General features: G+C 41.4%; 1 protein-coding gene across 3 annotated transcripts in view; it reads left to right on the forward strand.

Moving 5' to 3' along the window:
* The first annotated feature begins 5,155 nt into the window (after nt 1-5,155).
* The window catches only part of EDAR (ectodysplasin A receptor), a 73,488-nt gene continuing 62,780 nt past the window's right edge, over nt 5,156-15,863 (forward strand). For 2 of the 3 annotated variants that reach the window (XM_068180258.1, XM_068180260.1), the window contains exon 1: nt 5,156-5,240. The gene's annotated coding sequence lies outside the window, so the exon portion shown is untranslated. Of the gene's footprint in view, nt 5,241-5,262; nt 5,276-15,863 lie in introns of those variants that run through there. The other variant, XM_068180259.1, reaches the window with a different exon arrangement.

A 15,863-nucleotide genomic window follows, 5' to 3' on the forward strand; every position in this document is an offset into this window, starting at 1 on the left:
ACAGAACATTAATATGTGTGTAAGTATGCATTATTTACATTGAATATACACACACATGTTAAGGACTCCCCTAAAGTTTAGCGTTTTAAATAAACTTTCTGACATTGACATCTTCTGTGCAGGATCATTTCAGCAGAGAAAATCTGAAATTAAATAAGATAGGTAAGAACATTGAAGATGGAAGAAATCTCTCCTAGAACTGAAAAAGTTTGGAATAAAAATGGCAAATTTAGAAGCATCAGAGATTAATGGCTTTTAATACCCATAGTTCTCTCTCCTCCCCAGATAATAAAACCTCACAAAATGTGAGCTAGTTTTAGATATAACAATAGGGTAATAAAAAGAAAACAGCAGTTTGATGAATGTCTTATCTCTAGAATATACATCAAGAAATAAAACTAAGTGAAACTATATGGAAAGACATTGGTAAAGAAAGTAATTTTACAACAGGAAGTACAGAAATGTCAATGAAGAGAGAAGGTCAGCATATATGCGAAAGTGAAAAATTACAATACAAAGCAATACATGTGAACAAAAATGCTGCAGAGAATGAAAGTACAAATGTAGATTCAAATATAGTGTAACATAGTAAATATCCACTGATCACTGGTTTAAAATGTTGTATCCAAAGTCTAGATCAAAAGTTTGAGCTACTGACTGTCTTAGAATCCAGGGTTTTTATTAAATCAATAGTAAAACTCTGGGAGACATTTGTGATGCCTGAAGAGGCCTCTTAAGAATACTTCTGATACCACAGTGTATCTCAAGCGTCCTGTATTCCATTTGTTCCTGGCCCTTCAGTTTAACTCTTTCCTAGCTTCCTCTCTTCCCTTGGCTTTTCAGATATTTGAGAAAAGTTTGTGCTTGGATCCATCCTCCTGTGCTCTCCAAAACCTGCCTGAGTTTTTGAAAGACTGGGAAGAAAATATCATTTAACAAGTAAGGTGTTCTTTCTCAGCAGCAAAGAAAATGGTATTTTCATTTGGTTTTGTTTTAACTACTTCTGCACTAGTTGACATAATTTCTTCCTTTTAGAAAAGGAGTCATGATTAATATATTTGGTAATTGCATGCATTCTAGAAGGCACAGAAATACATTGCTAATTATTTGAAATATTTATTGCAAACTCAAGGGCATGGTTACTGTGGGTGTTTGAGCTAAGCTAATTGCTTTGCAATTTTCAGAACTAGGTTCTTGTGAATTAGGAACTAGGTTCTTGTGAAAGACATAATTCTGAAAATCAGAAATATATTGAAGTGGGCTAACCTGAAACAGTCTACCTGAAGATTTGGAAGATGTTCACCAAATGCTGTGTAGGGTTTTGTGACTTGGTAAGCAGTTTCAGTTTCCAGATATCTGTAAGGCTGGGGGCTTGCAATGAGTCAGCTGGAGAAGTGAGTCAGTTAAACCTGAAGAATCTCTGAAAGGTGCCATTTGAAATAAACCAAACTTTTCTGGCTGCAAGAAACCTTTATTGGACTAGTCTCTACATAAACCAGCACCCATGTGTGTTTTCTCTGGCCTAATAAAAAGTGTGGCATCTGAAAGTAGTGCTATGTGTCTTGGACAGATAGAACCAGCGAAGGGCAACCCCATGGATGTAGAAAGTGTTGAGGGAGAAAAGCTGAGGGCAGTGGTAGGTGTTGCAATACATCTGATTGAGGCAACTGGGTGGGTTATGAAGGAAAGGAACGGGGTTAGAAGCCCTGGATGAATATGCTCATGTGTAGTCATCAGTCTAACATCAGTGAGTCCAGCTTTTGAAGTAGGTGGGATGTTAATGGGAGCCCTTTGCAGGTGTATGCTGGTTATTTTGTAATTTTTTATTTTGGGAAATAAATGTAAGCTCTTGGAAAGGGGCCCTTTATTAAGCACACCTCCAGAAGTGTTGGCTTTTCATTCCTAGGAGGTTCTGCTCAATTATTTCATTTTCTTTCTTACAGTATCTTTCTCAGCTTTTAGTGTTGCAATAAAATGGATGTCACTTCTTCTGAGAGACAATGACAAACAGCTCAACTTTCATTATAAACTAAACAATTTTCCACCACGAAAGGAGAAAGTATCTCCAAGGGCTATGATGCTCTCTCCTTCTCCTCATGTACCACCTCTGGATACCAGTGTCTTGTGCTGCAGTGGGGCAGGGGGATACCAGCCCCTGCAGAAAAGGGAGACAGGAGATGAAAAAGGAGAGCTCCATCAGCTTTACTTCACAGCAGCAAGAACACACACCAGGCAAATCCACTGTCTGTTTTAGGCATGTAATACAGGCACTTCTCATGTCATTCTACCTCTCCCATGGCTTAAGAGAAGACACAGACCCTTTGGACAAATTTAAGAAATATTGCAGTGACATGCTCTGCCCTTGGGCTGCCTCTGGTGGGACCGAAGATAGGGTGGAAGGATGATTGTGTGACAACAGTTATTCATGTGCCATATAGACCTCCATTCTGATAGAAAAGGTAAACAGTAAGAAGCCTGACAAGTCCAGAGTTTATAGGTTCATCATGGCTCATTCCTCCTTTCCTTTCTTGTGGCTGTATATACTTATTTTGTCACTGATGCCTGCACGTCCCCTCGTTCCAGCTGGGTGCTCAGTGCAGGAATTTCTCATGTCAGAGAGGGTGGGTGACATATAGTTTTCATAGGAGCTGAAAGGGGTAGTTAATCCTTTCAGCCTGTTACCTGATGCCAGGAGTCAATGTGGCAGCTTAAAAAACACTGTCAGTTTGGTGGCTTTTTGACAAAGGTAGCTCTTCTTCTTTCATATTTACTTTTCCGCTGTGTCTGGGCCAGCAAAATACGAGTTTCTCTTTTTCACACAGTGTCTTTGCAGAGCAGCTTCTCTGGTCCAGATGTCAGCCCTGATAGGATGTGGACTTCAAAACCAAACCATGAGATGTTCGCTCAGAGGCAGGACCTTGGACATCCATATTGCATTGTGATTTTTCCCTTGGCACAGCCTAGCTGCCTTGAAGACTGGGAGAAACAGAAGAATGAAAATTAACCTAATTTGGCCCAAATATATAAAACATGAAATTCTCCAGTGCCTCTCCAGACCCACAATGATAAACCATCCTCAGAAAAACATCTTGCTCCAGAAGTACTGGAACTAATGAATCCTGATTTCCTACAGATTTGTGTTCTGTGGGTTGACTGACTTGTGTGGTCTAAGAAGATGTATGCTTTTTGGGTGGCTGGAGAATGTGTGAGGTCTCTCTATGCATGGATTTTTTGCTTTCTCATAAGGTGTGTTCACAGTGTGCTTTCTCTAAATCCGGGCAATAAATTTGGGATGACTGTCTTTAGCCAGCTGCTTATTGTTAGAGGCTTCTAAGAATGTATCTTTGTTGGCCAGTAGATTCAAATGCTATTTGGAGGGAACGCAAACATTGTATAAGCCTTGCTTCCACAGGCAATGGGGACATACAGCTATTGTTCTCCCTCTGCCCTCTGCTCCACACTATCTTCTGTCTTTCATGGTCCTGCTGCCTTTGCCTCTTCTCAGGAATGGATACACCCTGTGGGCCACTTTCATGGTTTATTCCATCATTTCCAGTGAACCTGTCCTGATACTACCACCTTCATCCTTGTCTGTCTTATATCTTTGTTTCAGAAAAAAACTAGGTTCAGGAACAATTCACCTGCTGCTAAGACAAGTGATCCCTGTGGAAGGTCAGACAGGCTTAGCCATGTTTTGTCTGTTTTAGTGATACCAGCTGTAATCTTTTCTTCTCTGCAGGTAAGAAGGAAGAAACTTCCTGTGTTCTTCTCCCTTCTTTTCACCAGGGTCAGCTTTTGACAACTGGAACCATTGTTTAATATGTTTCTTAATAAAATGAAAAAATTACCAATTATATTTTAATGTTGATTCATACTATCGAGTTTGGTAGATGTTAGGTAAGAACCAAAGCATCCTTGCTTTCAATGCATGCCTTTGCCCAATGGGATGTTGACTGTAAGGTCAGCTGCCAGTGACAAGAACAAAACACACCAATACACACTTAAGAATCTTGTATACAACAAGGCTGAAAGGTCTTAGTTGAAAAATATTTTCCACTGATCAAGCACTGTCAGTTCTTCATACTACATATTGGATGCTCAAAAAATAAGGTGTAGTGTTTATATGTTTCTCCTCTAAATTAAGTGTTCTAACTGCTCTCAAACCTGTTGCAGGTGGGCTGTGTGTTTTTAGTTTAATTTATTTTCACTTCAGTGATAAATAATGCTATCTGAGTAGGTTATTTCACATTTTCTGATTTTAACGAACACTGTCATTGCAGAAATACCGGTAATTCCCTTGCATGGAGCTAGTTGACAACCAGAATTTGCAACCTTTAGAAAGCACAGCTGTATAAGAACATTTCAATTTTGCTTGGGAAGAAAAGAATCAATAGTTCAGAAAGGTACCTATGACATTTTCAATTTGTAAAATGTCTAGGTTATTCTTTAGAATTTTCTAGAAGCAGCAGGGAGCTGTGTGTGCTCCTGGGGAGCCAGTGATTCCTGATGTCTCCCATGCTATCCCTTCCTGGTAAGAGTCCTGTGGGAATTCCAGGGATTCTCCAAAACTTCCATTGAAAAATAGGAAACTGAGGCGGGCTTCAGAGGAGCCACCCCAAATTAACTGAAAATCAGGTTTTTCTGCAGGACAGTTTGATTTTGCCATAGCAACATTCACTAAATTGAGCCAGTTCAGTCATCAAACTTCCCCCCTCCCTTCTGCTCTCAGGCGCTCCCCAGAAGCATTCCCCTGCACCCCAGGCTCTGGCTCCCCTTCTCTCAGCCAAACCAGATAAAACCTTCTGTTCACCAGCCAAATCCGAGCTCGGCGGTAGCGGCCATGGGCGCGGGACTCCTCCTCATCCTGCGGGGCTCCTCTAGGTGGGGCAGGCGAGTTTTCGCAGAGAGCGGAGCCCGCTCCGGCGCCCGCGGCTCTGCCGAACTTCCCAGCGGAGAGCGAGGGAAGGAGAAGTTGCGAGCGGACCGCGGGGCCGTGGGCTGCCGGCTCCGAGGCGTTCGGGCTCACTGGGACCCAGCTGGGGACATTCATGACAAACTCTGCGAGCGGAGGAGACGCGCGCTGGCACCTGTGAGAGCCCGAGCTAGCGGGACCCTGCGTCCTGTGCCCGCCGGAGCATCCCGCTCTCTGTGCCCTCGGAGCAGCTGCGGGCATCCCGCTCTCTGTGCCCTCGGAGCAGCCCTTCTCCGGGCTTCGGAGGCCGTGAGCCCGTCTGTGCAAGGTAGGCTCCCGTTTCTGTGAGCCCGTCTGTGCAAGGTAGGCTCCCGTCGAGTTCGTCGGCTGCGACTCCCCAGAGCCAGCGTGCCTCTGGGACGGGATCCACTCTGTCACGGGGCTGTCATTGAGGGCTGTGGCTGGAAATTGTGTTGGGTTTAGGCTTCGTTTGAAAGAGGTCTACCATCCTGTGAGTTTCTCTGCTGCTAGCACAGGACTAAAGAACTGCTTTTATTCTGTGAATGCTAGAAAGTAGCTGCAGTTCCTGGTAGTACCTTTGGTTAGAAGTTATGCTCTTTGCACAGAATGTGTGGTAGACTTTTTTAATTATTGGAAGTACTGATGTTCTGACTGGTTTCTAAACTCTAGAGGATCCAGTGGGTTTTTTTATTTCAATAGAAGTATAAATTTCTCCAAAAGATAGTGGAACTGCTCTTTCGGGTTTTGTGTTAACACTGCAAACTAATTTGCATTTATTTTTTAATACACATGTGAATACATGTTCATGGCATTCTGGTTTTTATTTTCCCTGCTTCCACAATCTCTCTGTGAAAGGGTACTGTGAGACTGAGGTCCAGAGAGGAAAGCAGGCTACTGCCCACACTGAGAAGTACTTGGGCAGAGTGGTGTTTCATACCTGCTCCAAGCACAGGACTCTGTAGCCATACATGGTACCAAAGTAGCTTTGAAATGCCCAGTTATGCCTGGGGGAGCAGAGACCTCAGCTGGGACTGCAGAACTTGCTCCAATGGTGAAGTGGCCTCTGTGAACCTTGCACAACTATGAAAGATTGCAATTTGTACTGAGCCTGGGTAGCTTTAGCTGCTGCTGCTACAGCTATAGCACTGATGCTGTGTATTAGAAAAAGTGCAGCTAGACACTGGTATGCCAAAGAGAAAAGGTGTTTTCATTTTCACAAGCAATGAAGCTTTAGATATTATATGAAAGGGCAATGGATGGCACTTAGGCTCTGTCCCCCATGGGGTGAGATCCTCATCAATAGCGCAACAATACCAAGGAGCTTAGTGACCTCCACCTCCTTGGGGTACCACCCCAAACCTCTCTACATGCCTCAAACTACAAGGAAATCTTTCACACTTTTGGCTGCAGTTCATTCGAGTAGACAAGGCCAATGGCCATGCTGCCCCTCCTCTACAGCAGAGGTGGGAGTTGATGTTGTGTCCTGCAGTTTCAAATGATAGGTCTTGAAATGTTTTGGGCAAGTGGCGGAAATCTCTGGCAGCTCTATGGGAAAAATCGTAGGAGATCGCAAATTTTAAAAGGAAATTAATGTGACTGTGCAAAGCAGAGTCAAACCCAATGACTATTATCAGGATTACTCAGTTCTTTGTTCTTCTCTCTCAGAAATGCCTAAGCTGTACAAAGTGTGAAGAAAGAAAGTTTGGGTATCCTCTATTGGAGAACAATACTAATAAGAAATTAACTGATAAATAAAAAAAGACAAGAACTGTCAAATAAAGGAAATATATTCAGCAGCAGCAAGTTGTCTCCACACCACTTAGTGGGAACAATTCCACCTTCAGGTAACCTCCTGTGAACCCATTTTCACAGGAGATCATTGACAATGGTGAAACTGTTACCAGAGTTTAGCCCACTTCTTTTGGTTGGTAGGGCACAGCCTAGCTGTGTTCTGTTTGCAATAATGTAGTCTGACCACAAGAAAGAGCTCAGATGAGGATGTGCCCAGAAAAAGACAGCAGGCATTTTTTTTTTTTAGCACATAAATAGCTTTTGCAGAAAACCACTGGCATAAATAGACTGATTTTTCTCTATTGCAGCTAGGTGAAAAAAAATGTGATGTTTTAATTTTCCACATAGGATGGCGAGATTGTCATTTTCAAGGCATCATACTGAATTGTGTGCCATGGAAATCATCTCACTGAAAATGCTGAACTGAATGCAATTATACCATAGTGTTGTTAAGAACTCCTCTGAAAATTACTTCATGTGGAACATTTCAACTTTATGTTTTAAGGTGGCATTTCTTGGAGGACTGAAATATTTTAACAGAGTCTAAAGTTTCTAACTGAACCCATATAGCTGTGCTAGAGAAATGATCCAAGTCTCAGTTTTCAAGAAATAGCAGCATAAGCTTTTGAAGATTAGATTAATATTAAGATAAAGTTTTTCTCATGTTGTCATCAATGGAGGAATTCCCCTCTAATATCAACAAGAGTTGTTTCCTTTAACCATGCTAGGATGGAACTGGGTCTCAGATCATATCTATGCTATTTCTCTTTTCAGCTAAAAGGTAGATAAATTGCAATGTGAACTACTGCCTATAGCAGAATAACCAGAGAGGTGCCAGCATGGCCCCACCCTACATGAGTCATTGGTGTGAAACTGAGTGTAGACCAGCCTTTCCATTCACTCCTGTAAAATGTATCTAATTTCTCCTTCTGATTATTCAGAAACCAGGTCTTTACTGCCTTCTGGTGCCCTCCTGGCCCTCAAGACCCAGTATATATTTTATGATGCAATAGAAGGCAACAGGTACCCCTTTTTACTCAACAGGTCCTGAAGCAGCAGCTTTTGTTGCAGAAAACCCTTCTTTCCTAACATGTAGAAAAGTTCTGGCTGGTGTGTCAATAGGTCAGGGAGGTATTTGCAAAAACAGAGACACTTTCTTGCCATGTATATTCCAAGAAGGTAAGTCCCTGTAAAGAATTAGATTATTACTGAACAAGGACAGAATTGTGATGTGTAAGACTGTCCACCTTGGCAAAGTGTAACTGACCTCTGTCAATGGTCACTTCATGGACCACATGTTCGACTATACTTGTCCCAGAAAACTAAGAACCTTCATACAGTGAAGACTAGAACATACAAATATTATTTGGAGGCCAAGTAACTTGTTGTTCCTTTGTTTGATTTATCACTCATCCAATTCTATTACAAATGGATGAGATTCTGGGCCGACGCAGTCAATGGCAAAACTCCCACAAGGGTGGTGTGCCCAGCTCTTGCTGGCTCTTTGGCAACATTCAGTGATCAAACACTGTTTCCTGAATTATATTAACTTTGCACAAATTTCTTCTGACTTGACGTAGATCAGCTTTTTCAGTTTCTTTCCACTGGGGAAATCAGAACAAAAGTAGAGAGAACGTTATTTTCATATTCAGAAGGAGTCCATTAGAAACAAAAAAATAAAAGATAAACAGAAACTACTTTAAAAGCATTATCTGCTATTGTCTTATGAAGAAGTTGAAGCTTTGCCAGTGAATTTTCAAACCTCTGTGGAGATGGAGTCAGGGCCACATCCTCCTGATCTGACGCAAGCAAGTGCTAGTTTTGAAATGTCAGAAGTGTCATTCTGTGAAGTTAAGCCACAATGCTTGAACTGAATCACCCACCATGAATCTAGCAACAGGTTTTACATTGCCACATTGCCATAATGTCTGACCATCTGCAGTGCAAAATCAATAGCTAAGTCCCTGGTGGATTTCATAGAATTTCTGGCATTCTTTTTCAGACTCTGTTCTGCAGAGCTGAGATTTTTTTTTTTAATTTGGTGCCTTAAATTCTTCCTGTTTGCTTTTTGGGAGGAGGTGGCTGGTAAGAGTTTATATAGCATAAGGGACTCCCAGAGCTGTGTTAGTTTTATAGCAGAAAGGCTTTTTGAGGAGGCTGATGTTGTCCCATTCCCTGTCCCACAAGGAGCCTTTCCAACAGTTGGTGGTATCTCAGCTGATTCTTGCTTCACTTGTTGTGCATAGGAAGCTAGGAGGGTCTCAATGACCTGACTACCTAGAGTCCTGCTCTGGTAATAAAATGTGCATGGTATACTGTGTTTTGAGAATGTTACTTTGATACAGTCAATGGCTATGGGTGAATTGGGAAGAAAAAGCAAAAGAGTTCAGAAAACTTAGTTTGATTATACTTTCAGCATCCTGAATGTTGATGGACCTGAGACCCTTTTCATCTTCAAGTCTAAGATCAATCTAGTTGCTACCCTTCAGCATCCAGCTCTTCCCAACCAATCTTCAGTGAGATACTTGCTCCCTGCTGGAGCCTGGCATGGAAAGATCCACAACTTACAGTTTCTTGCTGTCTTTGTCTATGCTGTGTAAGCGCTGATGGATGCACACCCCTGAAGATCATGTTAATGAGCTTCTGGTTCTCTGGGCTTTGCAGCCAAGAAGGATATGGTTCTGCAAAACTTGGCTGCATCCAAGTCCAAACCAGCTCTTTGGTAAGAAGGAACCCAGGAAACATTCACCCTTTTCCCTACATCCATATGCATATGAAGACTAGGCTTTATCCTCTGTACAGAAACATAACAGACTGAGGACCAAAGCAGAAACATATGGACAAATAATGAGAGAGCTTTAATTCTGACAGTGCATCCATCTCTTCCTTTGGATATATCACAAACAAAAACTACTGAAGTACCAGTTAAACAGCATACAATTATTTGCAGATTGAGTTTCAGAATATTGCATTACATTTAAGAAAGAACCATTTTATTAGTTCAGCATTAGATATTTGTAATTATCCAGGCTAGAAGGATGCATTCCTAGGACATGCTCCATTTTTCTTTTGGAACTCTATACTTCTTGGGAGAAGGATCAGGGAGGGAAAAAGGTCTGTACAGTAATAACTGATAAATTGAGGCTTTCTAGAACTTGGCTTCTGTCAATGAAAAGAAGACTAAAAGACCCTGTACATCAATATAACACTTCTTGGAAAAGAAACACTGGGACTGCAAAAATATGAGGAACAGATGATATCAAAGGCTAAAATAGGCAAAGTCTGTTAAAATACCTGGTGCTGGTTTATAGCCTGGTCTATTAGGAGCTATGAAACAGATGACATCCTCAAACATGAGGGACTTCAATTTACCTCTTATAACGAAGCAAAACTTGAAATTACCATTCTAAAGTAATATTTGTCTTCCTATTGGAGCCTGCAAAAAAAAAACCAGAAAGGCTGAGGACATGTTCTCTTTTTGTCTCTCTGAATTTTGCCATTTCTTCTCTCAGTGGGTGTTGTGACAATGTGTCCTCTGAGTTAGATACGTTTGTATTTACAAACATAGGAAAGAATGATCTGTGGGCTGCCACCCACAGTGGTACGAGACAGGGGGCAAGCAAAGCAGCAGCACCTTCAACTGGCCACCCCCTTCCTTTCCGAGTGTTTACCACCTGCACAGCAGGCATGGCTCAATGGCTTGTGGGCTCACCTCCAAGCCACCGGAGTTTATGGGCTGGTGGATCTGTGTAAGCCGAGGCTGGCGTGAAGTCTGGCAGTCTGAAGCTGGTTTCACAAAGCATCCAGTTTTGCCAGCTGCAGGAGGGTAATAATTTCCAAGAGAGGGACAGAGCGCACAGCTGAGGGCAGTAACTATCTCAGCTGTCACCATTTATTCCATCACCAAGTCTGAGTGTCAACACCCTCCAAGAGAGACAAAAGTAAAACGGAGTATCCAGGCATTGTGGGGCACAGATTTATTTCATTAAATTCAAATACTTCCCTGTGATGAGTCTTGTCGCTTTAAATTTTCCATACAGAAAAAGCATGCACTAATATATTGCCAGTTGGAGGGGTATATTTTCTGTGCATGTGTAGATCCAGTTGTTTTATTTGGGGCGTAAAATACAAAGGAAAAAGCCATTGTTCTTTTCTTGCTCTCAATTTTCAAAAATTGCTAGTTCTTATAAGCAGATGAAAACAGATAACAGATGGCACTGGCTAGCAGCAAGGAAACCTAGATGCAAATATTGTATGGTATATGAAGAACGTCTCTGATGTGGTAGGGTCATGTTTTTTATCATGGTTTCTAACCAGTTGTGAGAAAAATCCAGTACTAGCACTTTGTGGTATTTAACTGGATATGAAAGGTGCAAATAATTCAGCTGGTGACCAAATTATATAATTGGTAATAAATAAAAAAGAAAAAACCAAAAAAAACCAACCTGATAAAATTAATATAAAGGAACTCAATATACTTCCCAATAAAGCCAATAGGAGACTCTCCAGTCGCCTGTCAATTTCTGAATTTCTTCCAAGATCCCCATGTATACAGGTTACACTGAAAAAAAGAAATAAAGGGTGCTTGTCTGTGAATGCTTTCCTGGCCCAATTGATCAGTCAGTGATCAAAATCAGGCACCATGCAGGGTCTCTCAGAAAAAGCAGCAGGTCTAGCATGTCAGCCTTACAGATGCCTTGCACCCCTGCTCTCCTGGACCTGGATATCTTCACAATGAACAAGGAGCCACGGCTGGGCTGAACTACAGGAGTGTGCCCAGTGTAGTGCAGGTCTCCCAGGGCTTGCATAAGGCTGTTTCTAATTTAGCTTTGGTGGAAGTCAGACTAAACAAACAAATGGGTATCTCTGCTGCAAGTATCTATGCATGGGGAAACACCAGGAGCAACTTTGTGGAGGCAGTGAGTGGTGCCCTTGGGAGTACAGCACATGGGAGAGGCACGTCCACATGTAGATTAGACATCTGCTTGCAGCTTGATGAGTGTACATATTTTCCACTCACTCCTGCCCACAATGTCACCTCTACCTCCACTTTTAAATTGCAGCCTCTACATCAGGGAAAGGCACCACAGGTTAAAAAACCCTAAAACTCCACCAACTTTTCTTTCCAACCAAGAGTGAAACCTGTCTTGTAGCAAATGAGTATCAGATCCAACCCTAGAATGAATAGTAGGGATCTGAGCAGCTGGAAAGTTGAGGTCTAATGTCTTGGTTGGGTGAGATTACAATTAAATGCCTTTTTCCTGCAGAAATGGGTGCTTGCCAAATCTCCAGTGTAATACAGAACAGCTTCTCATGCTGCAGGCCTCTAAGATATCAGACCTTCTATGTACAGTAGCAGACAAATGCACTCAAAATGACAGAGCAATTTCTCATATTTACTGTCTTTGCCTCTACTCCCAGTACCTGTAGAGGCAGATCTATGGCAGTGAGCATAGTCTTACCTTGTTGGTAGAAGGATGTGGTTAAATGCTCCCTGACTTTTTTTACTAGAAAATGAGTCCGTTGATATGGTGCCAGTCAATTACAGACAGAAATTTCAGAAAGCTGTGAAGCTCACTTGTTCATTGATGCTTCACTTGTAAGGTACTTATGTGCCTTAGTAAGTTACTTTGCTGGTAAAATACCTTTTTCCTAGCCCTTCACTCATTTAACATTGAACTATGCCTACAGAGAGCATCAGAGCATCACAAGTTTTCTTCAGCATATGTATAAAATTAAATTTTTATTTGAAGTGTTTCTTAATACTCTTCTTGTGTTCAAGTAAAGCTGTCACTGAGTTCACTGAGGTTTGCCCACGCAAGGAGCAAAGGCTCTGTCCCCTTGGGTTTGCACAAGCCATTTTCTAGTAATTTGTCTGCTAAGGTGACAGATTTCCTTATTATAGCACTGAAACAGGAACTTCACTGTCTTCTAACAGAAATGACTTTATGTATTTTATGAAACTGAGCCAAAGGCACTGCTCTTGTCAGATGGAGTTGGTGGCTGTTTGGTTGGTCTGGACATGAGAATTATCTACTTCCCCTTCCTCTTTTTTTGTTTTTGTTAATAAAGGCTTTATACCTGACTAAAATACATAGCTGTGTTTTTCCCTTCAGGTCATGTTATCGGAAGCTTTGAGATGGGGGTGGGAGTAAAAAAAGTTCACTTACTAAGTAAGATTAAAGAAATTAAAGGCTAAGGCTCATATTTAATTTTCCCTTGTAGATGTAATTTTTCATGCAGTGACAGCATCAGAACCTTTTCAAGTTTTATAGCTATTTCACATTTGGCAGAAACAACAGGAAACCATCTGTAGCAAAGCAGGATTGTTATAAGCATAATATTCAGTAATGAAAAAAAAGATTAAAAGAAAACACTGTTATCTTTATGTGATAGCTTTGAAGGGGCAAAGAGCAGGATGCTTGCATTTGCTACTAACTTCATAAAAATTTTCTAGATGAGTCATGGAAAAAATTATTATTTCAGTAGAAGGAATAAATCCAATAAGAAATTTGACTTTTGGTTTCTTGTTGAGATTTCCACGATGACTGTAAAGATGCTTGTGGTGAGGAAACTTCATATGCCTGTTTTCTGTAAATCGTAACTTACAATGATGGAGCTTATAAGCACATACAAAACTTCAAATAGTCACATTGTCCCACAAAAGGCAAGTAAGCTACTCGTGTTCTTAAGCTTTAAGTCCAGGCCTGAAAGCCTTTTCTAGACCAAGAAAATAAAAATGAATTGTGGAGATTTAAACAGCTTGTACTGTCCTCCGTTCCCATATGACAGGATGTGTTTGTTCTTGCTTTACTTGTGTTTTCTGTGCTGGAAAGGAGACTTCCAGACTGAAAAAGTGTATACTCATTGCTTGCAGGCAAAAAATACTTTTTGCTGAAACTTATTTTGTTAATTGGAGTGTCACATCCCAAGGCTGCACTAAATACCTCTGAAGACCATGGTCAGTCCTGTAAAGTTATTACATTGCAAATATCCTTGTCAGAATGTCCACTTCAGAAAGGGTGTGTTTTTTCAGGTGGGTTCTAAAGTTTAGCTTGGGCTAAACCTGTCTGTAATGTGTTTGTCACTGACTGTGTTTCACATTTTTATAATCAGACCTAGTTTTAAGATAGCATTTCACTATGCAAAAGTCAAAATGTGTCAGGGAACTGCAATATCTTGTTGTTATTAATGTCTTAAATTATAGCTAGACACCCTGTTTTTCCAGTTTTTGAGGCAAGTTATGAAGGCTTTCTTTTTTTTTTTTTTTTAGTGCTGAGCTGATGAGACATTAAAGGTTTCTTTTTCAAATAGTTTGGCTGTTGGGTTGCTCCTTTCACTCACACCTGCCCCTTGACTTAGAAATTGTCTCCGCCTCTTCTGCATCAAACACTGAATTTACATAGGCACAAAGAAAGTGTGGAAGGCCAACAGCTCGCACCGTCATTAAGATGAGAATGCAAGAACAAAGCAGCACAATGGTAAGAGAAATCTAACAATACCCTGCCTTGCTGCGAGTCTGACTAACCAGGGCTTTCCCACAGGAGGGAATGGTGCTGAGGATACCGCAGGATTAGCAGATGCATGCAGGGCTGCTGGCAGTGACTAAGCCAGCAACAGAGAGTGAGTCGAAGTTCTAGACATGAGTCAGGTTTTGAACTTGTTGTGGTTTGTAGCGGCTCGAAAGGCTTTGTATGGCACCACTGCAAGTGTCTGTGACTGCAAAGTGATGGGCTCACAGCTGGCAGAGCCACTGGCTGCTTTGGAAGGGAGTGCTTGCTTTCAACAAAACACTGTAGTTGAGCTCAACATCCACAGCACAGCCTTGGCATTATTTTAACACTTTTACCAAAATGCTCTGGTTTATCAGTTCAGTAAGATCTTGCTAATTATGCAAGCCTCCCTCGATTTTAGAGCTGCTCATAAGAAGCATCATAAAATTATTTTTAAAATATATGTGACAAAAATAAGACAAAAGCAGTGGAATGATACATGCATTTAGCAGCTAAAGTAAAAACTTTTTTTTCTCTGTATGCATGCCTTTTCTTCTGGAATTCTAAAACACAGAAGGAAAGAAAATGAGAGGAAAGCATGATATCTGGATTTGTTTTGTTTCTTCAGAACTTTCTGTTTGTGCCTTTTCAAACAGTTTGGCATAAAGATTGGAGCGGGAAGACTTGAGATGCTCCCTCAGTCCTGATGTTGTCAGTGTTTTTGCCATTTATTTTAACAAAATGTTGATGTATTTTTATATGCTATTTTCTGTGCCTATGTCAGAGATGGACTAAAACTTAAAGAAGAGGTGCAATTGCTGCACAAGCTGCTGAAACTGTATGAGTTTAATCAAAATGAGTGAAAGACATCTGCTTTTCCCCTTGCAAAGCCAAGTGCAAGGGCATTGCTAACAGTTCAAGTTTCCCAGAAATACATGCAGAAGCTGCTCTATATGGTATTTTCCCTACCATTACTAATTCTAGATGGATTAATCAAACAAGAGGTGCACACAGACCTTTGTTTGGCTTCATAGGCATGCCAGCTTTTGCAGAACAGATGCAAACTCGTAAACAATTCTGCTTAACACTGCAGTATTTTTCATCTGGAGTTTTTATGCTTTTACATATATATAGATAAAACACTTTTCCTTAATCACAGAAGAGCAATTAGTGCTGCGTGTGAGAAAAGTGCATAGAATAACAGGCACTCTCTGAGTCTTTGATTAGGCAGCAGATACTTTCTGTTAGATCATCTTCAAGGACTTAATCCCAAGGAGGAACTTGGATGCCTAGCAGACAAGTCACCTCACATGCTGAGTCTGAAACTTAGGTACTAAGAAATCTTGCTTGCCTCCTCTTCACCACAGAGGTACCTACATACCTCAACACCCACGTTTGTATCCAGCGAGTTCCTTGCATGCCTGAACGTGTGCTTCTGGACATGCTTTACCTGGCTTGGCCTGTGCTGGATGAACAGACCCACATGCCACGCGTCAAGCCCTCCCGCTGAGCATGGTCACACTGTTACATGCTCAGGGAGCTCAGGTGGGAGATCTGGACTCAATGTGTTTCTCAGCCTGTGGAGACTTAAGGTGTTTTACTCACAGCAGTGTCCCCAGCCTCAGCTCTTGTGCATTCCAAAAGAG

This window comes from Anomalospiza imberbis, chromosome 2 (genome assembly GCF_031753505.1).
Source record: "Anomalospiza imberbis isolate Cuckoo-Finch-1a 21T00152 chromosome 2, ASM3175350v1, whole genome shotgun sequence".
In the NCBI taxonomy this organism is placed as follows: Eukaryota; Metazoa; Chordata; class Aves; order Passeriformes; family Viduidae; genus Anomalospiza; species Anomalospiza imberbis.